This window comes from Cryptomeria japonica, chromosome 3 (assembly GCF_030272615.1).
Source record: "Cryptomeria japonica chromosome 3, Sugi_1.0, whole genome shotgun sequence".
Classification (NCBI taxonomy): domain Eukaryota; kingdom Viridiplantae; phylum Streptophyta; class Pinopsida; order Cupressales; family Cupressaceae; genus Cryptomeria; species Cryptomeria japonica.
Window position 1 is genome coordinate 98,957,860 of NC_081407.1, and position 27,380 is coordinate 98,985,239.

Sequence of the window (27,380 nt, forward strand, 5' to 3'; positions counted from 1 at the left end):
CCTCCACCATCTCCATCATCCCCTCTCCCCCGTCCACCTACTATCGGTCCTCACCCTCCTCTCCGCCTCTGTCTCCACCCCCTATCCTCCTCAAAATTGGGAATCGGCTCCACCGGATCTGATATCCGAAGTATCGGATGAGCTACCATATATTGCGTATACTCCTCCGATACCCCTGCATCTACCACCCTCGGCCGTATATCCCATGGCCTTGCCTGTAGCATCTGGAACTCTGTCAATGCCTAATCATAAGGAAGTACTGGCCCCCATGCATACCTCTCTCGTACCACTTTGGCATACTCTCCTGATCCCCTAGGCGATCCCTGCCGACCTCCAAACTGTCTCATAACTCTGTCCAACACCTGTCTCTCTACATCATAGCATGTCCTCCTAATGAGAAATCGGGTCATAAACACATACGGTAATGCCTTTGCGTCATCCTCCTAGGGCTCACACTCAATATAGAGTCTCCAAATCACTGCATCCAGATCATCCAATACCCACCGCCACCACTCTAACTTCCCCAAGTGGGGCTGACTCATCATACTGCTGTACATATATACATATGGCTGATCCACTGTTTGAAATCTCAGACTGACAGGTCGGGTAACCAGTAAGTGCTCACAGGCCCAGATATGTAGCAGCGTGATCCCTACTCCCAATGAGCTCACTCTTTGGTATGCTACCTCATGCAACTCTCGATATAAGTGCGATAGCACGCACGGTCCCCATGCAAAACGGGTCCCCTCTGTAATCATCTGCTCGATCATCTGACCCCATCCAACGGCCAATCCATGCGATCGTTGATCTAGGCATAGTAGTCCCCCAAAAATACCTGATAGCACTACTGGTAATGACTCATACAATGTGGCTATGTCCTCCCAAGCTATCGATCCATCATCAATATAGACATCCTCCTCAAAAAATCTATTCACTGCTAGGGTCGCCCACGCTCGGTCATAGCTCACAAACTCTCCTCGCATAGGAATATGCAGGATGCGCGATACATCCTCTAGTGTCACTGTCATCTCTCCTGGGGCCAAGTGAAACATGCATGTCTCACTATGCCATCTCTCTGCCAATGTTGTAATCAAACCATGATTCGTCTGAATCACAAGCATATGCATCATATCGTGCAGGCCAGTCACTGCAACACAATCTACCTCAGCCTCTGTCAGACAATCATGCAACACCTGTGTGGCGAGATGCCTCTCACGCATATGTAAGACGCGAAGATCCTCCTACACATGTGCATCAACCATCATCATTGATTATTTTGTTTAAAACTTTCTTAAGTTTAAACCTAGACTATCAACAGATACTTTGATCAAGTATCTTCGGGTCTCAATAGGTAAGCAATCATGACACACGTAGACTTCAATGGGCATTTATCCTAATGACCTAAGTCTCATCAGGGTTGCTATGGTTCAAAACAACTCCCATCTCACATCCCCATCCATCCATCATTCGCATCAAGAGATCTTTGTTCACGCATTGGGGCATCTTGTTCCTAAAATAAAAGCACTTAATCAACTATACAAAAGTGTTCAAATGACAAAAGCGCTAAAGGACCTAGGCAAAAGTGCCACATCACATCAAAAGCGCTTAATTGACCCCTCAATCGCGTTACACAAGCAATAGCGCTCAAACCCCTATACAATAGCGCTACTACTTTCAAAAGCGCCCAAACAACAACACAATAGCGTCATTGCGGCACAAAAGCGCTAATTCGTTTGACAAAAGCGCCAAAACATAGTTTCAACGCTATTGTCTTGACTCAACTTGGACTCAGCAAAAAACATATAAAAAATGCATAAAATTCAAATTTTCAAATTTGCCTACTGCTGGTCTGTAGTCATCTGGCTGTTGGAATCGTCAGACTCGCTCAAATCGGTGCTCTGCAACTAGTACTGGCATCCTGACTGCTACTTGCTCCTCCAAAATGTCACTATCAGAGCTCTAGTTTCACTATGGTCGCGGTTACAAATGACCATGTTTTCACCCCTTTCTCCCCATTTAAACTCTTCGCCGTAACCCTAATTTTTCCCAGCTCACCGCCGTGGTCCCCGTGAACTTCCCAAGCCTCCCATTTCTTTATGTTATCTCCGCTTTCTTCTATTTTCACTAGTATTGTTAAATTCTTCTCTTCTCTTCTACCTCCCTGCCAATTTTCACTCTTTTTCAAGAGATCGCCCGATTTTTCGAAAATTTTCGGCCCATCTCTCGAGGGGGCATACCACTCATTAAATTAACATTTTCTGGGGCATTTCTTCACACCTATTTTTCTTTCTTTGAAATGACGCGATAAACCGCACCATCTCAAAGAGGGGCAAATGTAGTCACATAAATCTATCCATTTTAATTAAATGAATATTTGTTATTTATTTGATTAAAAATCCACTAGCCACCAGTTAATTAAATTAATATTTAATTAATTTATCCTTAAACATTCTCCTATTAATTAAATAAATTATTCAATTTATTTTAATTCATTCATTAAACCAAACTCACACTCAATTAAATAAATAAATCCTACTTATTCAATTTAATCCCCTTTTCTCTTTTAAATAAATTAAATAAAACATTTATTTAAATCATTTATCCCCCCCACTTGCATTTTCCTACAAATGCAACTTGCACCTATTTATTGAAATAAATGAATTTTATTTTAATAAAAATCCTATTTTCCCTCACCCACCAAATCCACTTGCATTCCTAAACCCCCTTCTCCTAATTAGCCTAATACATCCCCTACTTATTGTCACATTTCTAAGCAACTTGGAGTCACTTTTCAAAGACCTCAAATTCATTGAAAAGCATTTAATGCTTTGTGTGTTCAACAATTTAACCTCTAAAGTCTTCTAAACTACTTATGGCTCTTACATAACCATTTATGGTTATTTCAACTTGCCCTCATGTGTCTCCTCAAGCATTTATTGCTTTGACCATGGTTATCCCTTTTGCCTTTGCACAAGAGTTTACCCTTTGGATAAAAGCTTTATCCAATGGATAACCCTAACCTAATCTTAACCTTACCTCCCAAGGTAACCCTCAAGTCATGTCAAGCATTTAATGCTTCTTACCTCTCCTCTCAACCCCTCTCATGTTGACACTTGTCATCCTGGGATTGGGTTGAAAGCCCTCACATGGTTTGAATATCATTCAATCCTGACCCTTGTTGAGATTGCTCAATCTCAACCATCCATTGCTCCATTTTTCCTATAAATAGAGCTCATTTCTTCATAATCCAGATCTTGAAAATTTGTATGCATTTAACCTATAGGCATTTTAGAGAGCATTTAGCATAGAACACTAATATCTTGTCATTTTGGTTTAAAATAAATCATTTTAGTATCAATAGCATCTAGTATTAGCTTTTTATTCACATTTAGAGCAAATATTTCAATCTCAATCCTCCATAAGCATCCATAGTGCAAAAAGCTGTTGAGAGCTACACTATTTTGGAACTTGGAGAGGAGAGGAACAAAGGAGAAGGAGCCAAAAACATGTTAGGAAGCATTTGGAGATGTCTCATCATATTTACTCTCTTAGTTAAATATTTTTTCATGTTTTTAGTATCTCTTTTGATATGCCTATTTAGATTAGTTTTTTATTGACTAACACTAACGATTTCTTGTGTATTGTGTGTTATTTGTCATTGACTAACCTTGTCCCCTTTTGCAGTGCATCAATTAGTATATATAGCAGCAAGAGAAAATGTTTCCTTCTAACTATGAGCTACACATCTAGCTTCATATTTTCTCAAAAACTTCCATCGGGAACTCCCTCTTGATTCTTAATGTAAAATTATGGTAACCAAGTCTCATGAAGATTGCATAATATAAGATGAGAAATGTCAATCTTTTCATTACTTCACTTTTATGAAATGGACCCACAGTACAATCATTATGATTATGGCATGCCTTCAGGTGAAGAAACCAAGCTCCCTCTTGAGCTTGAAGGCATGGTAATTGAAGAATATCTTGAAGAGAAGAATCAACATGATTAAATATCTCTTTATTGACTAGACTTACACCATTGACAACATATGCCAAGATTTGTCAAAAGGATATTGTCAGTCTATGATCAACTTCAATCATATTGTAAAGCTACACAACATTTTTTAAATGTAAAATTATTTTCCATAGTTGAATAACAGAGAGTTAGTTGTGCCTGATCACATTAGAAAAATAAGGCAAGTGTATGACTTCAGAAAACTTTGAAAATCTAACATTTTAGAAAATCCATAAGCAAGGTATATAAGCCAAATTTTCTTTCTAGCCAATGCGTAAAATTAGATATGAGTATCAACCACTCAAAAAGATATACATTGTAGTTGAGCACAAACGTATGATCAAAAGACAATGTCAATAAATTAGATACCTCATTCATCTTAGGTTTCATCATCAAGAGAATACTTTCTTAAAAAATGTAATAGGTAGTATGCTCAAATTGAAAAGATAATATCACAATGAATATTATGTGATGATAGTGAAAGCCATGACAAAAAATGCATTAGAGATAAAGGCAATCCTCTACACAAGAAGAGCAGAGCAAGGTTATAATAAATGTATAACAAAGACATGAGAGCCTTTTATGAAGAGTTACACAGTCCCAGTCCTACATGCCAATCTTATTATAGAATAGAGACTACAATCCGTATGATGTTAGGAGACACACCAGCAAGACTATTAAGCATTTCAACATTTAGATAGAATATGATGCATTTGAACTATGCAGCAAGTTTCATTAGAAGGAGATAGAAAGGTCATCATTAGGCATAGATACTAAATAGGATGACTAAGACATCTTACCTTTACATGCCTACCACACCAATTATTAGAGGACACTATATGTTTTCAACCATGTTTCTGAATCTCCTATAAGTTTATTCAGCTTTCAATCTTCCTATTTGTGCTTGTTGTTATATCCATCATAATACTCTTAGTTTTATATTTGAATACACATGCTGAAATCTTAAGTGTCAAGGATGTATTTAGATCAATGCATCAATTCAGATCATTAGATATTCATAGCAAACCACATCAAATAGGTTGAGAGATAAACATACTCAAAATAGAGAGTAGGGCATAACCAAATACTAACTTCAATAATTCAAACTGGATTAGAACAAATTCTTAACACAAGAACAAAGCTCGAACTAGGGTGATTGTTACAAACCCTAGGAAGATAGTTATGCAACCCTTAAAGGAATAAAAGCAATACTAAGATCTGAAAAACAAGTGCACAAACCGACATATGAAAGCACCCTCAGATGAAGTAGTTAACAACCAAGATAACCTTGTGCACTAGATAAGACACCAATAACAATAAGGCAATCAAATGCAAGTCTCCAAACCAAGTGGACCCTACAATTGAGAATAGAGGAATGAGAACACCTGAAATCTTATTCTTGCTATCGTCCCATCAATGCCTTCAATTTGTCAAGAAGACATTGTTGTTGAACTTTTTGATTCACCGTAGACTTCTTCAACCCTAATTTGCACAAGAAGTATAGGTTCTTCCTTCAAGCTGTTAGGCCTTATAGAAGGAACTTGGCTCTGATACCATGTTAATTTTATATCAGATTAATAGTAATAATAAAAAATGACACAATAAACACTCAGGACACAAGAGCCCCCTAGGAAAACCTCCCTCTTGGAGGTGAAAAACCCAGCAACTAAATCTTTGCTTATATCTAGACAATATCGATATGTGTCTTTCAGAGATTACTTTAATGGTGAATATTCGTCAATGTCAAATTTTTCACGTAGGCCATGTCGGAAATGGCAAATATTTTGTATCGGTTGGGGGTGGCCATGTCGCCAGCACATTATCAATTTCCGTCAAAGTCACGACCCGATCGCCATATGTTTTATGCAATTAAATGTTTCTATGTGATGATTTCGCCAATACAATATATGGTGGACACATGGTAAATTTAATTGTTTCGCCTACACTCTCCGAGGTTGCCTTAATAGATGGCCTTAATTCGCCTATAGACATGTGAAGATTTGTTAGCTAGGGGGACCCAATTCGCCCAACATCTTGTCGATGCGTGTCTCCATTCACCCCAACTTTCGCCAGCTATGTTGTATTCGCCTATTATTTGGACAAACTATAATTGCATCGGAAATTATATAAGTCATATTTGGACAACCTATAATCACCTCAAAAAGTACATAAGTCGTCTTATAGTTACGCGAGATTCGCCAAATATTTGTATACCATATAAAATTCCCGCGGAATTCGCCATATAAGGATTGGTATAAATACATGCAAAGATCGGATCTATCTCAACACAATCTAGTGGGTTCTAGGCTTTGAATTCTGATCAATAGCGAAGTTTCAGACCAAGGAAAATCATTGTTGTTGATTGCATTGGCAACTGGTAGTGACCTAAAGCCTAAAGGTGAGTGATCATATTTTTGAAGTGGTATATCATACATTATAGTCTATTATTGCTTCTTCAACAAATTGATATTTTTTTGGCAGCCTTTATTTCGTTGGAGATGTCGAACAGGAAGAGGGGAAGGAAACCTGAATGTGGGGAAGGCCAGGAGAGGCCAGGAGAGGCCAACAAAAAGTAGAACGTTGTCTTCCTACTTTGGCATTGGAAAAGATTGTGGTGAAAATTAGGAAGGTACATCATCACAAGTACAAGTACAAAATTCGCCACCTACACCACATGTCGAAGACAGCGGTGAACCTGATATCTCAGATCAGGATGATCTTGAAGAAGATTATCTAGTAGATATCCAAGTTAGCTGGAATGATATAATCGACTTGGGTGATAATTCCATTGATGATAATGCATGAAAGGGGAAAAGAAAAGCCATATCAAAAAAGGGTGAACCACAATCAAAAAAGGATCGGGAGTGGGATATGTTAGTGACGAATTTTCAAATTAATTGGGCATCAAAGTAACCATTCATTGAACCAGTGGAGAATCCAATTGAAGGCAAGCCTCTAATAGAATGCAGGTGTAAGATTTGCACTTGGAAACTGTTATCACTTGAACCTGCACCCCTGTTTGCTAAGCTATCAACTCTGCAGGCTTGTGACACATGGGAACCCTCCTAGACCTGTGGGTTGCCTAAAAATTGGAGTGAACCTCCAGAGTAAGCTAGTTCTTTTCAAATTCTGCACCTAAACTAACAATTTCTTCAGGGAAAAGAGTAAGGACGAGAACATGTAAAACTGAAATCTAAATCTAAGGTGATTGCACCAGATGATATGTTGAAATTCAACTAAGCAAAAGATACACAGTATAACAATGATAATAAAGCTCTTTTACACTAACCAACAACCCATGATCTTTGCATCAATACTTCATAAGAAGGTTGGATAATCACAGTCCTAAGAGGAAAAACTCCTTTCACAACCCAAGACTGATAATTACTAAAAAAACACAGCTTATGACCTGCAAGAACATATGTATTTCTGTATAAGGCATCAACAAAAAGTGCAATTTTAAGGGGGCAAAAGCCAACCACAAAGAACTGACTAACACTAAAGACACAATAACAGAAAAGATGAGAAGTAGAGAGGTAAGCCAAGCTATTATCCCTGCCAAAAAGGTATCACCAAGCTTTATAATTCTTGAAAATGTGTTACAAAAACATTCCTTCCTGCAGAGAGAACTCAGAAATTACAGTATGCTAAAAAGATGAATGAAGAAGAACCCCTGAAAAGAAGACTAAAGGAGGTATTTATGCTTTCCAAAAAGTAGACAATGAATAAAGAATTCCACCTCCTCTTGGGTGAGCAAAACCAAAAAATCCACCTTTCAGGCCCTCAAACAGGTCTGAAAGGGAACATATCTGAACCAAAGTCAAACCAACCCATGTGGCTACCATAAAAGCTCTTAATTTCATCATAAATGGCCCCCACAATATCCCTGACAGGCCTGCAAGCCTTCATTAATGCAAAAAATATCCTCTTGACTTTCTAATAAAGGTAAATAAATATCTTAATAAAGTGATCATAAAAATGATCACTTTATCAACTATTTATTCATCTATTTTTACAATAAAGTCAAGAAATTGATAAAATTTTAATAAAGGGATAACAACTTCACTTTAATAAATATTTTCACACATTAGAAACCAAGTAATATAATAAGTAATTCAATAAAGTGACAAAATTAATTCCACTTTGATGAATATTTACCTATTTCATTTTTTATTTTATTTATCAATTCGTGATTTTCACATATAACATTTACTAATTAATTTATAAATTTTCACTTAATAGATATTTATTTTAATTATATTAATAAATATTTATTCAGTGATAGTTTAATAAATTAATTAATAGATATTGTATGTGAAAATTATAAAATGATGAAATAAAATAAAAAAAACTGGTCCCTCCCCTAGGCATTTTACGGGGGTATTTGAAACTTGAGGATAAAAAATAATCAAAGGCCAAAAAGCCTTAAGTCATCGATGAGGATATAGGGTTAAGGCAACCCTAAAAATCTCATCTATCTTCATTTCCTTGGCATTCGGTATTTTTTTCTTGCTGCTGCTAGGAACTCCACGCCATGCTAGGGTTCGAACCGGCACGAAAGGAAGAAATTTGGGCAATTTGCTGGCCGCCATGCTTGATTCACTGCAAGTCCCTTGTGCTGGGCGTGACTTTTTGTTTGTTTACTGGGCTTCTTCTCTAGCCGCGAAGTAGCCGACATGAGGGTTCGAGCGAGAATGAAGGGCATTTCGAGCTTCGAAACCAAGCACTCAGGCCGCCATGTACATGCCACATTCTGAAGGTTTTTTCGAATTTCTGGAAACGATTTTCTGATTTCTATGAATACTAGGCATTTCATTTTTATTTTCTGCTATAGTGTGGTCTTCTTGCTGGGCGCCATGTATGATTGTGGCCTGATTTCTGTATATTCCACATATTCCATTAAATGAACAAATATGATAGAAAATCGTTGTGCTGTTTGTAATTAACTTCCTTATTCGTCATTTGATTTTCTGCAAATTGCCATGATGATCCTGTCATAACTGACTGTTGATTGAATCCGAATTGCACAACACCTTTCAACCATTTAACTTTATTAGCAAGCTCTTCCAAAAACATAACCGATGATTCTATTTCATCACCATCCCTGCATGAATTCCTTTTTTGATTTTTTAAATTCTGCTATTACAAGGCATATCAAACTGATTACTGACAGAGACTAAGTGATTGTTCCCTCCAACTAGGCTCTTGTGCTTCAGGCGGTCTCTTACATGACAAAATGACTTTGCTCGGTCAACAATGACTTTAGCTTGTTTTTTCTTAAATGTTGACAAAGCAAATGAATTTCTATTTTTCTAGAAAGTGAATTGCTCATCATAGACTGATTGATGTCAATTCTAGCTATGTTGGGAAAAGAGTATCAACACTAATGCCTTTCCTCTTAGACTCTATGGCATCATTGTCCATTAATGCTTCAGTCATATGCAAATCTCGATTGGGAACACCTGGACCATCATATACATAAGAAGTGTCAACTTCTTGCAGCTCATTCCCTCGTACCTGCCAATTCTGGCATAAAATATTGTTTGGAAAACCTTCACTGTTTGCAGTGACTGAGGCACTACTCTCAGCGTTACCAACTCTTAGGTTTGACTGTTCAAGATTCCAAATATGCTTCTTATTGTGTTTCACAATCCAGTTGAACACATTCGGAGAGATGACTGCATGCTCCTACAGAACAATTGATTCTATATGTCATTTCTTTTCTCATAACTGTATCCATCACCTGCTTTTCATAAGCAAAATTACCATGGAATATCTTAAGATCTTTTTCTTGGTTACTTTTTAATTCTAGAACCATATAAATGAATCTGCACGCCATAGTTGAAAATCTCGGACTCGCCTCGGACTCAGCAAACCAAAATTTTGGACTTGGACTCGGACTCGTGAAAGACTCGCGAAAGACTCGGCAAAAAAAAAAAACCGTAGTTTTACAAAAAAAACATAAAGAAATTAATGCATTTAGAGAACATAAGTGCCATAATTGAAACATTACACATGCCATATGATCTACAAAGTACAAACACGCAATATTTGAAATTTCATCATTCATGGCAGCATATTCAAGTTTCAAGTTTCAACTCTAAAATGTATAATGGCAGCATAAGTATATAAATGTTCACAAAATTACATATAATGATATGTCCAAGTCCAACTGCAAATGTGAAAAACAACAATGTGAATGAACAAACCAAAGAGAAGACTACATCTTCCTCTTTGTATTTTTCCTAATATAGCTCAATTTTTCAGGCCTTGAGCTAGAAGTAGTAGCAGTGGGTGTTGTGGTATCTAAATGGTGAGATGATTCTTCTTCAAAGTCAAAGTCCTCATCATCATCCTCATCTTCGTCCTCATCTTCATCCAATCTTGCTCCTTCTACATCTTGTGTTGCTCCTCTCTCTATTTCTACAATTTCTTCTTCGGTAAGGAGGACATCATCACCATCATTTTGTTCATTCATGGTCCAATCACCATATGGATCAATTTCATCCAAGTCAATGGCCTCATGTGAAACACCCTCCACCTGTCTAACTCGAAGGTGAAGGTTGTACCAAACAAATACTAGATCATTGAGCCGCTTTTGTGACAATCTATTTCTCTTCTTTTTGTGAATGCTCTCAAAGACACTCCAATTTCATTCACACCCAGAAGCACTGCATGGCTGAGACAAAACACAGATAGCTATCTTTTGAAGATTAGGCATGCCGGCACCATAATTCTCCCACCATAAATCTACAAAAAACATTTAGAAATATTAGAATTGAGAAAAAAATGTAACAATCAAGTTTGTAGGTTTTTTCTTGCACTATTGAACTAAGTTACTAAATTTTTTACCTGGTTGTTGTTTTTCTCTCCTATCAATTGCTAGTTGTGATGAGAAGAGTCTCCCCTCTGCACTTTTGTAGATCTTGAACAATGAACTTTTCCAAATTCAGAAATAGATACTAGATAGTCAAAGTGTCAAACACAAATTCAATAATGAACATTTCTGAATTCATAAATAAAGATAGAGCAATTGCAAATGTCAAATCTCACCTCCAACTCATCAAGAACCTTGTCTCTCAACTCAGGATCAGGTGTTATCTTATCGATGCATGTAATGACACCTGCCATGACCTCCTCATCAGCCCTAAATGAATCAGAGAAGTAGAATTTCGGGTTCAAAAAGTAGGTGAAGACATGTATCGGTTGGTGGAGTTGGTTTGTCCACCTACGATCAATGATGCGCCAAAGGATTTCACATTTTCTTGTATTTCCACGATAGTAATGTGAAATGGCCTTTTTGGCCCTATCCATGGCCTCATAAATGAAACCCATTGGCATGCCCTCTCCATCCACCATACGAAGAACCCTTACCAAAGGTTCTGTCACCTAAAAAAATTAAAACAAATTTTAAATTAGTACAAAATCAACCCCTAAAAAATAAAATCAGCAAATAGACAAGATTGTATAAACTTTACTTTTGTGTTTGTTACTTACCGCAGTCAACTCCTCTCCACTTTTATTGAACCCTTCATCAAAAACAATGTTCACAATCTTCTCTGCTTTAGGTCTTTTGGAGTATGCAGACCCCAACCAAGCATCTGACACAAACATCTGCTTAAGATGAGGAATGGCACTAAGAATGCTCTGCAAAGTGATGAAGTGGCTAGCAAATCGTGTCACTCCAGGTCGCACAAGGTCCTTGCCATTTGTCTGTTTTCTCATCAAAGCAAGCACCCAAGTATGGTTGTAGATGAATTTGGTGACACTTTTTGCATCTTCAACCACCTTCTTCACCCATCCAATCTTCCCAATGTCCTCTAGCACCAAGTCCAAGCAATGTGCAGCACAAGGACTCCATGTAATCGAAGGATGCCTCTGCATAAGCATTCTACTTGCAGATACATATGCAGCTGTGTTGTCTGTGATAATTTGGACAACATTCTCAACTCCAACTTCCCGAACCACACCATCCAACAGATTACACAAAGTCTCTGCATTTTTTATTTCATTTGAGGCATCAACAGACTTTATGAATACCATTGCACCATTTGAAGCCACCAAGAAGTTGAGAAGAGTCCTATTCCGTCCATCTGTCCATCCATCAGATAAAATGCTGCATCCTTTTCTCTTCCAATACCTTTTCTGATCATCAACCACACCTTCTGTATTTTTCATAGCTTTCTCTAGCAATGGCCCACTCAAGTCATGACCTGTTGGGGCCTTAAACCCCTTACCCGCCACTGTACATGCATTAACAAAACTTTCCCAATACACATTGTTTGCTGCATTGAAAGATAGATTATTGTAAAACCAAAAGTTTGAAGCTGCTATCCGTGCTTGTTCATGCTTCTCTCTATTCCATCCTGTACCTTCAAGTGAAAGTTGTGCACCTGGAACATTGCGTGGTACAAAAAAATTAAGGTCTGATCTAACAGGAGTGCCACTAGCCTCACCCTCATTGTCACCAAAAGATGAAAGTGACTGACGACCCTGACTGTGACCAATGGGACCCGAAGTGGACAATGTGGGATTCATTGCAGCTGCCATGGCTTCTCTTGTTTTTTGCCTTTCTTCCTTATGCATATCATTCTCAGCAAGAATGGCCTTCATCTCTCTAATAATTTCAGGAGTTGATTTGGGGCATTCCTCCACACCATATCTAGGTATTTGTGCAAGGTGGTATTTTAATCTATTGATTCCACCAGTCATCCATTTTGTGCATTCGGTGCAAGTGACCTCCCCCTTTTTGCTTCCTGCAATCCCATATTTCCAAGCTTTATCTCTTTGTCTTCCTGACCTTGGGGTTGCCCTTGGAGTTGAACTTGCCATTGCTGATTTAACATGAAAAAAAAAAAATCAGCAGGGTTTTATGGAAAATCAACAAAAAAAATGACAATGAATCATTTGGGAAAAATAGCATTCAAAAACAAGAAAAAAAAAAGAGGAAATAACTTAGGAAAGAAAATAGAAAAAAATTTGGTAGCATATCCCCTTGTTTTTCAAGATTTTTTTCAGTTTCAAAACAATGAAATGATTCAAATGAAAAAAAAAGGAAAGAGAAAAAATCCTTACCTAGATCTCTCTTGCTGATTTTTCCTTCTTCCCTCTACTCCTCCAAACCCTTCTAACTTTCTATAGCCAAAAAAAACTAAAATGAAGTCAAAAATTAAAAAAAAACTTGGTTTTAACCCTTTACGGGCGCGTTTTTCTAGGCCCGCGAGTCCCTGTGAAAGACTCGCGAGTCCGAGCGAAAGACTCGCGCGAGTCTTTGCGAAAGACTCGCGAGTCTTTCGCAGGGAATCGCCTGGACTCGCCTCGCGAGTCCTAGGCGAGTGGACTCGCGGCGCCAAAGGACTCGCGAGTCCGTGGCGAGTCCGAGGCGAGTCCGCGATTTTTAAAACTATGCTGCCCGCCATAATGTGCAGTCATATTCTGGCGATCTTGCTACGAATTTAAAGTTGAAACCCTTGCATTTTTCTTCACCATTTTAGCAAAACTCAGAACCATGAATAAAAAGGATAACCTTTGTGGCTGCATTTGCTTTTGTTTAGTTTCATACTGCTGTGTATTTCGGCCATCAATGGCTGCTCCAGGTGATTTTTTCCAATTCTGAAACTGACTTTCTAAGCATAGCCTTTCTAAAAATGAATTTTTGAAAACTTGCCTCCAGTATAAAACTGAAAAGAAATACGATCCTCTTGCACTTTCCTTTTATGCTCTATGGCATCATTCAGAAACATGACTGAAAATATTTGCATACTGCTGGGTATTATCTTTGATTTATCCTTTGATTGCCATGGCATATCTTTTGCTTCAAATTTCTGGAAATGATAATATAAAAAAAAAATCCCCAACAGCTGTAGCTTCGCATTAAACATTTATGCACTCACAAATCGTCATCAACATACCTGTAGGTGCTATATTTCACACAATCATTTGGTATTCTATACTTATTTTTAGTACCTACTGCACTGTGATATTGTAACCCTCAAGCTCAACTATAATGCTTTGCCTGGATACTTTGACAGTTTAGACATTTTTCCATCGTAATTGCATCGCCATGAAAGTACTTGGTTTGATCACTATTTTGAAATCTTGATAGGGGTCCTTTAAATATTTGATCTTTTTATTCATATTGCTCTAAACCTTACTGTGAACCTGATTGTTAATCTGCTGACCCCTATCTTGGTTATCAAATCCCTTTGAAAGCTCTGGTAATTCCATCTATGGCTGTCTACTTTACTGCTGTGAATGCGTGGAAAAATTGACTGCTACCTTTTGACGAAGATCTTATTGATGCTATGCCTTTGACCTCTTAGAAATGTAGCCTTCTGGAACACTGTGATGACATCTTTCTGATATTGGCACATTAAATGATCAGCTTTACTTCTTAACTACAATTATCATGATGATCATGCAATCTTCCTTGATCTGCTTGTACGATGGTTTCTGTGAATGAGCGCCCCTCGCTTATGACAATATGCTAGTGATGACATTTAGGACCCTCATGTTTCTTATCAGCCTAATGCCATGAGCGACATGTACTCCTTTATTGTGACCACCGTAGGAGAGGGGTAAGGATTGATTGCACGATGTCATAGAAATCTGTCCCTAATGCCATACATGTTGAGCTCAACCCTCGTGGGAGCCCATTTTTCCCACATGCACATATTTAATTGAAGAAATCAGCGATAAAACTTTACCTGGATCTGCACATTGAACAAATTGTTAGGCAACACCATGAATTTTCAGATATTTTTCGTACTGCTTCTAATACGTACAATGATTTGACTGGTATAATGCATTGTAGGAGTGGATTGTGCATGCATTGATGATATATATGCAAGGATATGGTATCCCGAGCTCTAATGCAATTCTCTGATCTTCTTGCAGACACTTGGAGCGGCAGGGGACCTCTGCGAAGGAGCTGGATATGAAGCTACTCAACTGCGGGGGGTTCGTCATTATGAGGCAATGACGGATCCCTTAACTTTGTTTATATTTTATTTTACATGCATCATTTTCTGCTGTAATGCATCATAGGTAGTCATTCCCATGGCTTGTGTGGGAGCACCCCATTTAACATTTATGAATAAAGAGAAATGCCTGTTTTAAAAAATGCAATGTTGTATTGTTCTTGATTGGTTGTGAACACTTGCATTTAATTGGAAATCTTTTAGCATTCTATAGTATCTCTTGGCAAAACACAAACAACAAACATGTTCCCTTAAAACTATAAAACTTGACCAGCTCCACTTGACTGAGCTGGAGAATGAAAAATGGGTAACAAAAACATAACAAGGAAATTAGGTTGCAGCTAAAATTTGACACCATAGAAAAGCATTTGGGTAAAGTTTATGAAAAACAAATGATAGACGGGGTTGAAAAACCAGTGATAAGATGGAAAACAAAGGAGGAATGTAAGCATGTGAGGAATGCCGAAGAGTATTTTTTTCATGAGAAAATATAGATGAAGCCTGCTGAAGTTACAAGTTCTATTGAAGTTATTTTTGGAAAAGCAATGCAAATAGAACAACTGGGAAAAGTTGTTCATTTAAGCGTTGTTTTTTATATTTTGAGCAGAGGGCGTGCTATGACAGATTTCCCATCAATTAGTAGTTTATTACACTTTTTGAAAGTTCCTATCTATCCTAATAGACACTGGTTAGTAAATAGTGGATGGGAATGGGCAAGTTGTCTTGCTGAGGTTGAAAAAGAAGATGTAAAGGAAAAAATAAGAGAGTCAAACTTTATTGCATTTTCTTTAGACTAAGTTATGACAGTAGACAATACTTCATGGGTATGCATGCATGTTTATACTGTAGAGAATCATACCCGTCAACCTCATCTACTATCTGTTGCTAAAATGAAGGAGAATGCGACAGTGGAAAATTTATTTCAACTAGTAAAGAGAAGTTTAATTGAATATGGAGGTATGGATGACATGACTGTAGCCAAAAAATTGGTTTGTGTTGGAGAAGATGGAGCTTCAGTAGGAATGGTCTTTGTACAAAGATTGAAACTTTATTTGCACCGTACATTACTGCAATTCACTGCATGGCTCATAGAATGAATCTAGCTTTTGGAATTGTGAGCAAGTTTGCTTCGGTTAAAAAAATTGAAATTTTAATCAGAGAGCTCTACTCACACTTCTGTCGAAGTCCCAAGCGATTTATGGAATTTCAACACTTTGCTGATGGAATAATTGATGGGAACAAGCTTCTCAAGGATAATGATACCAGATGGATCTCTTTGGATGGTCCAGCGCATAGAGTGTTTTCAGAATATCCATCCTTGATTGGACTATTTCACACAACTCGTGACAAATCAGATCAACCAAAATTTCCTGAACTTCTTCGCAGGTTAAGTAATTTAGAGACTCTTAACTTTAGCAGCTCTCCTGCCCATGGTAGAGGAAATGAGGAATATTGTGAAGGCTGCCCAAAAAAGAGCTCTGTATATTGCATAATATGCTAGGCTGTGTAAGATGACATGCATGACCCTCGACAATCTCTATCGAAATCAACCAACACTATCTGATGAAAAATTTGTTAAGTGGCAGACACTCATAGATTTGAACAATCTTGATAACTTTTTACAAATCGGTGCAGACGGGGAGGTATGTGCCAATGTATGGGGAGTTGAGATGCCAATGCACTTCTATGCCATGGTCGACCCCAAGGAACCAGGAAAGCGCCCTAGGAAGCAACTAGTAAGAGTTACAAGGGAAGATTTCGACAAGATAGTTGAGACTGTAACTACTTCTGTGAAGAAAATTGCATATGATCTTTCCTCACAAATTAGAAGTAGACTCCCTCTTGACAACCTTCTCGAAGCCATGTCTATTGTGTTTCCTCATTATTGGAGCCTCAACATTGCATCCGATTTTCGAAGTAAGCTACTGATTTTGATAAAACAATTTTGCACATCCAAAGAATTGAATGGAGTAACTATAAATGGAATATTAGATGAAACTCATCTTTGAGAGCAATCATCTCATTTTGCATACACTATGAGAGAACAATATGCCAAAATGGAGAACCCCCACAAAGAGGGATCAATAACAAGGCTTTGGAAAACTATAGTTGAGAACCAAACGTTGCATGATTCAATGCCAGAATATGTGAAGCTTGCTGATTTATGTCTTACCATGATATTGGGTTTGGTGGAAGATGAGAGAGTTTTCAGTGCTTTGGGGTTCCTAAAATCAAAGATAAGAAACAAACTAGACAAAAATTTGGAAAATTGCTTGAGGCTCTATACATCTAGGTATGATGTCCACACTTTTCCTTACGATAGGGCACTGCAAATCTGGAGGTCCAAATGTGAAAGAAGAGGTTTGAGCAACACTTCAAACCAAAGTGCCAGTGGGATTATTGACTCATGTACTGGACCTACTGGTAGCATTGAGATGCAGTTCGGCAAAGGTATGCAGACTGAGAGTGGAGAAACTCAAACCACAGACAAGAATAAAAAAAGCTCAGAATTTGATGAGGATGAATGGCAACTGTAAGAGATTGGTATTTATTAATCTTATTACCTTATCTCATCATTCATATTACAAAATCATATTACTTTTTTCAATTAGAATTTAATATTGATTTGTAATTGTATTTTTCAACTTTCTATTTCCTGATTTAAAAAAGCATAATAAAAAAAAAACATAATGTGTTTATTGATATAGAGATGTTTATTGTTTATTTATACATGTTTGAGTCTCAAATCTGTGTGATACATTTCAGAACCATATTATACAATTCATTCAATAGTAATACACATGTCGAGAACTTAGATTTTAATTAATTCTTTCAAAATATAGCCATATGATACAATTCATTCAATGGTAATACACCAATCTATGTGATTCTCCATGCAAATTGCAAAAGTGAATACAAAGTTTTAGAACCCTTTGCAAATGACCCTGAATTCCCTTTTATAGAAATAAGGGAGCAACAACAGCTTCAGGTCGAATTGCAAGTTTGCAACATGTGAAGACTGAACATCAAAATCACAAACTCAACATAGATTTATATGGCCATCACATACCATATTAGCAATTTAACATCTACTACATGTTTGATGTCTCCTGTTCAAAAACAAAGTTCAAAATTAAATATTAATTCACGCCATGAAAAATTAAACATAGATAATAGCAGTGCCTAAAACCTACCAATCAGAAATAGAGAAATGCATAAATGTTAAAGCAAAGGAGAATTTGAGAATACAAATTTATTGGCTGAAGTTTTGCACTGTGCATCATAGATTCTTAGGTTGGATTAGCAAAATAGCAATAGTGAGTGCTAGTTTTTTCCTATTCATAAAATAGATTCATAGGCTGGATTAGCAAAATAGCAGTAGCAAGTGCATCATAGATTCATAGGCTGGATTAGCAAAATAGCAAATAGAAAAAACATAAAACCTTGAAATTAAGAGTAAAAAAAGAAAATTGTGCAATACATACTATGATTCTTAAGATTTCTGTGCCAGTTTTTGTAGGGTGCTCCACTCTTCGTCTGATGGAAGGTCAATATTCTGTAAACTATGGAAAGTCAACTCCAACTTCGTCAACATTCCATATTTAGAAGATTTACTTGACATCATTGTTTCATCCAATACTGAATTTAGAGTTGTAAATGGTTGGATGAATTCCAGAAAGCTTTGGGGAGTTGTGTCCTTTGGAAGCAAATCTAAATCAGACTTCATTTTTATCTCCATGTTTTTTTTGTAAGCTTCTTCTCCAATGAATTTATTTGATGGGTCAACGGTCTTAGGCAAACCAAGTTTAATCAAATTTTTTTTTTTTCTTGCAGCTTCAATATCTTTTTTCCACAATTTTCCATAACTTCTGATGTTTCCCTTAGCTTCTGGCATTTTTGAATGATAGATGATGTCTTAACTGTGGCATCGATGCGACTCTTAATTCCCTTGGATGCCAAGTAGCTGTCACTAGAACTATAGACTACTTTCAAAATTTTATTTGCCATATCCTCTTTTGAATAAACATGTGTGCTCTTCTCATAGTGCCCTTTGATTTTCATATAAATTAGTCTTAGACTTTCAGTCAATTGAAACCATTCACACAACTTGTCACTCCTCTGCATTATTTGCCGCCAAATGTTTTCTTGTATATACTTCATTGTATTTTTTATATTATCTTTCAATCTATCCTCCAAAGTTTTTATTTTATCATTTGCATTGTGTAGGTCTTCTTTCATTTGTGCACTTTTTTTTTTTCCTTCCTCTACTTCCTCTTGCAAATGTTTTTCTTTTTCCTTCCCATGATCCAATAGGTCCTGCAATTTTCTCATTTCGGCGGCAACAGACTCATAACTTTTGTATAATTTTTGAAAACTGGCTTTTTCCTCAATAATTTTTTTACTGCTTTTAACCAGTTTTTTTGTCAGGTCCTTCAATTCAGCATCCTTCTTCTCCTGCTCTGCAATTTCTACTGCAGAGCCTGAATTTTTTATCCTTTTCTATAAATCATTGCACTTGTTATCTGTTGCTTTCCTCCTTGATTTTTTCATTTTCCAGGTCTGCCTATAACTTTTCTATTTGTTTCTCCAGTTTATTTTTTTCTCTCTCCACCTTTAGTAGTGAAGTGTAGACCACTTCGTTAGTCCTTTTTGACACACTAATTTTGTCCACATTATGTACTTTGGACAATCCATTTGGAGGGTGCTAACTTGAAATTGAGAGGGATCTATCTGACTGTGTGGTGGATTTTTATCTTTAGATGGGCCTGGGGGCATAACCACCATGAACTCCATCATATCTTTCTGTGGGTCATATGTTGGAAATACCATGTTCCTTGCAGGTTGTTCATTTACAACTTCAGCCACAGAAACCCTATGAAATGCTTTCTTTTTTTCTTTATTTGCTTTTGTTGTGTGTTCATATTTTTCATAGTAATCACGAAATTGAAAATCTGGGCTTGCTGAAGCAATTGAATGTTTGAAAGGTGACATAGGAATACCATAGGCTCTAGTTCCACTTATTCCTATGGTTTTAACTAATGCTTGACCAGGATTACCAACAACAGCTCCTGATGTTGTCCCACTCCCACTGACACTTTGATGTGTAGTTTTCATAGTCTTTTGAGGTGTGTGATTTGAAGCTGCAAATGATTGATTTGTAGTGTCAATGGCACTTGATATAGGATTCTCAATAGTATGAGATTGAGTATCTACCTCTAGTGGCCTCTTGCGAGAGATATTTTGTTGTTGCCCTTGTCCAACACCAAGACAACTAGTATCAGTAGTAGTACCCATGCCAACCCCACCAATCACAGCGACACTTGACTGAACAATAATAGGAATACTATCCCCAGAATCCTCACCAGTGGCAGTGGCACTTGATTCACCACCAATGGGAATACCATGATGTGGTGGTGGTTGTGGATTTGAACCTGAAACAAATGTAGGTGGACCCTGAGGGTAATGAGTAGTACCTATCCGTGATGAATCTGAAGAATCAAGTCCAATGACTAGTTTAAGATGACCTTTTGATTTTGACTGTGATGGAAGTTGTACCTGAAGTGGATACCAAATGCCCTCTCCTCTAGCACCTAGACCACCACCTTCAAAACCCATTTTTTCCACAAGGTTTGCCCCTTTGCTATATTTTTCTTTCATGGACTCACTGACTCCACCTAATATTTTTCGGGACTGTAGTAGTTGTTGGAGGGGACTCAACGACAACCTCATGCTCATCATCATCTTTAGTCCTGCCATGCTCCATATCCCACAATTTTGCTAAACTTTGCATCCTCGTCGATGCTCTCAAATTTTGCACTTGTCTTTGGTTCACCGAGATTCCTCCTCATAGTCCAAAAATCATTTATTTTGGTTTGAGTGAAATAATCCTCTTTACATTCATGCAGAATTGATTTGGGAATAGATTTGTTAGATGGATTAGCAGATTTTAGGTAGAAATTGTAGGACCTCCTATTTTGGATGCCCTAGCCCTCCTCTATTGTCCTCTCTGTGTGCATTTGCAATGCCATAATTTGTGATGAAATTTTTTCTGTTGAAATGTTATTGTCAGCTGCAATTTTCTCCATCCCTTTTTTAACCTCATCCCAGGAGTCCATGTTTCTAAGCTTTTCTATCAATGGTTTACTTTCATGTTGACATAACGTTGAAGAGTTCCCATTTTTCTTAAGCCTTGCTTGAACTACACCGATTGGATCATACTGCCAGAGACCCTCATCACCAAAGTTAAAAACTGTCAAAAAATCATGTGCCACATTGAATGCTTTTCTCTCAAATGTGAACCCTCCACATGAGAAAGGCAAGGAAGGAAATATGCTCTTCTTTTGTTGACCATGGAAGTGCCTATCTATGCTCTCCAATTGCCGTACATACTCTAATGCAAATACCCTCTCTGTCACATGTATTGGAAGTCTGTATGGTTTTACTATCGATCCGTAAAACCTTAACACAGTGAATTCTTCCATGAAGAACTCGTCAGCCAATTCTATTTGACTTCCAAGTTAAATGCAATCTCTACAAGACACAGACAACCTAGGCATTGGAGTGCTTGTAATTTCATTATACATTGGTGCCAAAAAGAAGTCTACAAAATTGTTGTAGTTCTTTATGTTATCATGCATCCTTATCTTTGGCGTCCAATCAAATAATTGGACACTCTGTTCTCTTCCTAGTCTTCTCATCAATCTTATATCTCACAATTTGAAGCCTGTTAGTCTTGAATATTGCATGATACTTGGATAGAAGGAGATAGCACAAGTAGGATGAGAACCTAAATGTCTTACAAGTACCTTTTTTTATCATTAGTAATTGTTTTTGCATGGATTCTACAATGTGCTCAATAAAATTATATCTTACTGGCTGACCTGCACAATGGATATTATAAATCATTTCAAGAAAGCTGCACCCACTTCCCTATCATTTTCCAATCCTAGGCAAAACGACAGCAAGAAAATAGTATCCCCAACCCATGGAACAAAAATGTTAGAATCATAAGGAGGCTTATGATTCTGATCCAACACAATGCCAGTACCACTCTTTATTAGAGCTTTGATAAATGAATCTCTGTGATTTGGATCGAGACTCTCACAATTCCCTGCCAGCTTTTCAAGGTCAATTTGGACGTTTGAGTTTTGGGCTTTAAATCCTAGGTTCAACAAACGAGCAAATTCTCCCTCGTTTATGGATAGAATTTCCTCTTTTGTATTTTTATTGACAACTGCTTTTTTATCTTCATCATAATTTTCGGCGCAGACCATGACAAAATCAGGGCAAGGGAATACTTCAGGTAACACCATGATTCCCAATCCAACGTCCCATGATGCGATTTTATTTGTTTTTTGTTTTAACATTGGGTTGAAAACAATCAATTTTGCCCTGGATGCATATGCCGCCTTACTAGACAATGTATATCTAATATCTATGATACGCTTTTCACCATGGATAGCAGGGTCATAAATATCATGGTATTCATCAATGAAACCTAGTGTTTTAACCAGCTCGGTTAGGTAAATTTTGTTTTTCACTTGGCTTCTTATTGAACTACTGCTTCCTGTTTTCCCCATCACTATTATTGTTAATAATTCAAAATAATGCTAGATAAAAACCTGAAAATGCTAACCCTCAAATTGGACCATGAGATTACCAAAAGAAAAAAAGGCAGGATGTAGGTGTTCTAGATTTTACCCAGAAATTGGAATTTTTATTTCAATAGATTGAGACAGACAGTCTCTGTTGCAACTTGCATTCCTCAATCTAGTAATTGTTTCTAAATCAACCTCGATTTATAGGTTTGGCCATGAAATGAAAAACGATTATGATTTACGAGTCTCTTATTTTGAAAACTCTGAAAAGTAGAAAAATAAAACCTAAAGGGCAAAATATCTAGAATCATGTTGTAATTTTATTAATTACTATTAATAACTATTCTATGCCGAAGGACAAAACATTCATTACTTCAATATAAATTCCAAGGACATTAAGAATCATGTTGTAATTTTATTAATTATTATTAATAACTATTCGATGCCAAAGCACAAAACATTCACTACTTCAGTATAAATTCCAAGGACATTAAATGTAATATGTTCAATTCGAAGTTCTCCCAAATGTGTTCACTTCCCACATTCGCCCCAAAATCCATCCTAAGCCCTTGATCTTTGCTCATCCAACAGACGAGGGACCAAGGTACCTGTTGTGACTTTACGGGTCTGTTTTTAAAGTCTGTTTAATAATTTTAATCTTTCGGTCGAAAAAGTGCTTTATAGACTTAATTATATTTAATTAAATTTAAAACGTTTCAATTCTGGGTGAAGTTCTCTCAAATGTGTTCACTTCCCACATTCGTGCTAAAATCCACCCTAAGCCATTGATCTTTGCTCATCCAACAAATGATGGTACCTATTGTCAATTGTCGTGGGTCCCATGACTTCTGTCAATTTTTGGTTTTCGGGCACGTCACCATACTCGTGTCACTTTTCCGAGCAAAGTTCTTAGAAAGTTGTTCACTTCCCACATTCGCCCCAAAATCCACCCCAAGCCCTTGATCTTTGCTCATCCAACGGACGAGGGACCAAGGTACCCGTTGTGACTTTACAGGTTTGTTTTTTAAGTCTATTTAATAATTTTAAACTTCCGCCCAAAAAAGTGCTTTATAAACTTAATTATATTTAATTAAATTTAAAACGTTTCAATTCCGGGCGAAGTCCTCCCAAATGTGTTCACTTCCCACATTCGGGCTAAAATCCACCCTAAGCTGATGATCTTTGCTCATCCAACAGACGATGGTACCTATTGTCAGTTGTCGTGGGTCCCATGACTTCTGCCAGTTTTCGGTTTTCGAGCACGTCACCATACTCGTGTCACTTTTTCGGGCAAAGTTCTCAGAAAGTTGTTCACTTCCCACATTCACCCTGAAATCCACCCTAAGTCGTTGATCTTTGTTCATCCAATGATCGATGGTACCTGTTTTCAGATATAGTAGGTCCCATGACTTCTGCCATTTTTCTGGCATGTCACCATACTCGTGTCACTTTTCAGGTCTGTTTTTAAAGTCTATTTAATCATTTTAAAATTCCGCTCGAAAAAGAGATTTATAGTCTATAGACTATAGACTTAATTATATTTAATTAAATTTAAAATGTTCAATTTTGGGCGAAGTTCTCACAAATGTGTTCACTACCCACATTTGGGCCAAAATCCACCTTAAGCCGTTGATCTTTGCTCATCCAACGGACGATGATACTTGTTGAGAACTTGAGTGTTGTCAGACGTCGTCGGTCCCATAATAAGAGACATTTAAATTTTAAAGATGTGCAATAGTTTGAGATAACTATTAAATATAATGTTAATATTATTTGTAAAAAATTGAAATTCAAAAATAGTATAAAACATGAAACTTAGTTTCTAGAATAAAACAAATAACTAAATAAAAATATAAATTTTGATATACAATTTGAAAGGTAAAAGTTTAATATAAAAAAAAACATTCAATATTAAATCTAAAATATTAATATAAAGTTTAACAAATTTCTTTGAAAATATGTTTACGATATATAATTTTAAAAATAGTTTAAAAATATATATAAAAGTTCAACATAAATTTAGTGTATTAATTTTAAAAAATGTGCAGTCCTCAATCTATAAAGGCGAGCAAATTTGGAAAGTACAAATGCCAAGGTGGTGATTAATTGTTGCAGAAGGAGTTGTCTGCGGCATGTTGCACAAACGAAGGAAGGGGAGGATGGGAAGAAATCTTTTTCTTGATCTCATGGCATTAATGCCTTATCGTGCACATTCATTACCCGTAACCTGGCCTATAAGATGGAGGCAGAGTTTATTACCTTTTGATTTGTGTACCAGTTTTTGCTTCGAAGCATAACAAATCTGTAGTTCGTAGAATCGTAGCTTTTGTAAGACATTTTTTTGCAAGAAGTGCTTTTGAAATTGCAGGTGACCATGGAGACTAATTTCACACTTCGAACAGACAAGAAGTTGGTGCCCTTTTTGGGCAAAGTATCTGATAAACGAATGCAAGGATTGTTCAAGTTTAAGGAGGAGAAGTTGTGGGTGGCAGCTCGACTGATGCTTGTGGAGGAGGTGGCACATATCAGTCATCGGTATCGAACTAACATGGAGGTTTACTCTCTGATTCTAGCGTGGGCCTGTGAATTCGAACCAGAGGTGGAAAATGTAAAACTCACATTGGTCAAATTGATTGATGGGGATTTTTTGATTAACCTGGATTCAATCTTGGAGTGGGTGGTGCCAAGAGTTGGCATTCGAATTAAGGAAGGGGGCGACGAGGAGTTGCTTCCTTTTATTCGTGGCCCAGAGGATGAAATCAAATACTAGTGCCGTGAATGAGCCCGACTGGGGTGGGAAGCGATGAAACTCTTTGTGAAATTAACGAGGGTGGATGAAGTCCTAAAGGCTTTGCATGTGGTCGCAAGGATGGAGGTTGGTAGGGAATTGAGAGATAGGGCTAAAGAAGGAAGGGCCATACAGCTACTGGCAAGCTTGGAGGGCGACCCCGACTTCGGGTGCCTAAACTGCATTCCAAAAATGAAAGCTGAAGCGGCAAAAGGGAAAGCCAAAGCATCAACCTTCGAGGAGGGAAGGGACTGGGAGGAGGCGACCTAGGGGGATAGTGAGACTGAGTGAGCGGCCTATCGGCAATGAACTGGTTATTTTGTCTGCTTGCTATAAGCTGTGGGCAGTATGGTTTTCTCTCTATCTGCGTTTATGCATGAATGACTGCAAATTTTGTATCTTGAAACTTTTGAATTAATAGAATGAAAAACCCTTTACCGATAAACTTTTGTATCTTGAAACTTTTGAAATTTTGTATTTTGAATGACTATATAGTATATATTTATAAAATTATAATCAACCATAGGCAATGTACAAATAATTAATGGAACGAACTGATTTTTTTTTTTATAGCATTACATAAAAAATATCACAGTATTAAATTTATTTCCATTGTTTAACAAATAATTGAAATAACGTAGCTCATATACAAAAAGCATTTGAAATAAATTAATTAATAAAAATGAAATAGAATAATAGAAAGCATTTTTATATCCATAAGACTGTAAGAGGCAAACTGAAACAAACTGGAATTTGAAAAATTATCACTAATATTTATGCTTTTGAAATTTACAATTTTTTCGTCTAAGACTTGAGTCCCCCCAAAACTTAAAAGCCAAAATGAGTGACCCACTGGCACTGAGCCTGTTAGGGTTCGAGGACATAGGAAAAAAAAACTATAGGGGGACGGGGCTAGGGCACAGGTAGTGGAATTGTTTACAATTTTGCCCTAATAATCTGGCCCTCCTTCCATGTAGAATTCTTCAGACAACATAAGCTAAGAGAATTATTCAATCCACATGTAGTTTGGAAAGCCATCCAAGAGGAACCATTTCCGGAGGAAGTCCTTGCCAATTTGCGCCCATTTCCTATGATGCGTCAACTGCTCCGCATTCAGGTTTAGGAGAAACGGTTGCCTGACCACTGGCACTGTTTGGTCAAGGAGGAGAAGCTTGGATAATTCACTTGTCCAAGGGATCCCCACCCCTACTTCTGCAAGGACAACAAGAGTAATGTCGTCTCCAAGGAAGTCTTCCTTAAAAACCTTCCTCAACAGCATCAACATATCCACCTTGTCTTCTCCTAGGTCCAGAAGAGACGCTAAGAAGTGGGATGTAATGTTCGTGCTAACACGGTACCTATTTTCGTTTCGCTGAAATTCTCTACCCAGCACCATCCGCACAACCTCATTGGTGAACGACCCAACCTCCTTGTAGACTGATTGGAGGGTTGGGTCTCTAACGGAGCCTAGAAAGGCCCTCTGGTCCTCTGCAGAAATGCTTCTCAAGCGGATGGGAGTGTCCATCTTGAGAAAACAAATTAACAAATTAAACAACCTGAGCCTATAAACCTAAAATACTGCGAGCTCCGATGATTTATCTACCAAATGGCAAAGGTTAATTGAAGATGAAAGAAGCAGAGATCGTATATAAATTGTTGAAGCTCTTGATTGTAATAATTACTTCTTTAATCGTATTAACTGCTATAAAAAAATTTAAATCTTTCGTATCTCTCCAAATCTTTCCCATAAATGCACTATTGTGCAAAAATGGAAGTCCCCACATTAAATGAACGAAATGAATGAAATTATCGATCGTGATTCATATGTGCAATGAACGAAATGAACTAATGTGCAAATCTTTTTAGATATATATTAAATGAACGAAATTATCGATCGTGATTCATGACATTTGATACGTGTCTATTGAATCCAATTCCATTCCGAGCACTTTCTAGTGAGCTATGTTCTCTTCAGAAAATTGGGCCGAAATAAAACTTCAG

General features: G+C 37.2%; 1 pseudogene; it reads right to left on the reverse strand.

Annotated features, from left to right (window-relative positions):
* Nucleotides 1-18,070: 18,070 nt before the first annotated feature.
* Nucleotides 18,071-27,380, reverse strand: part of LOC131046001 (general transcription and DNA repair factor IIH subunit TFB1-3-like) — a 100,810-nt pseudogene continuing 91,500 nt past the window's right edge.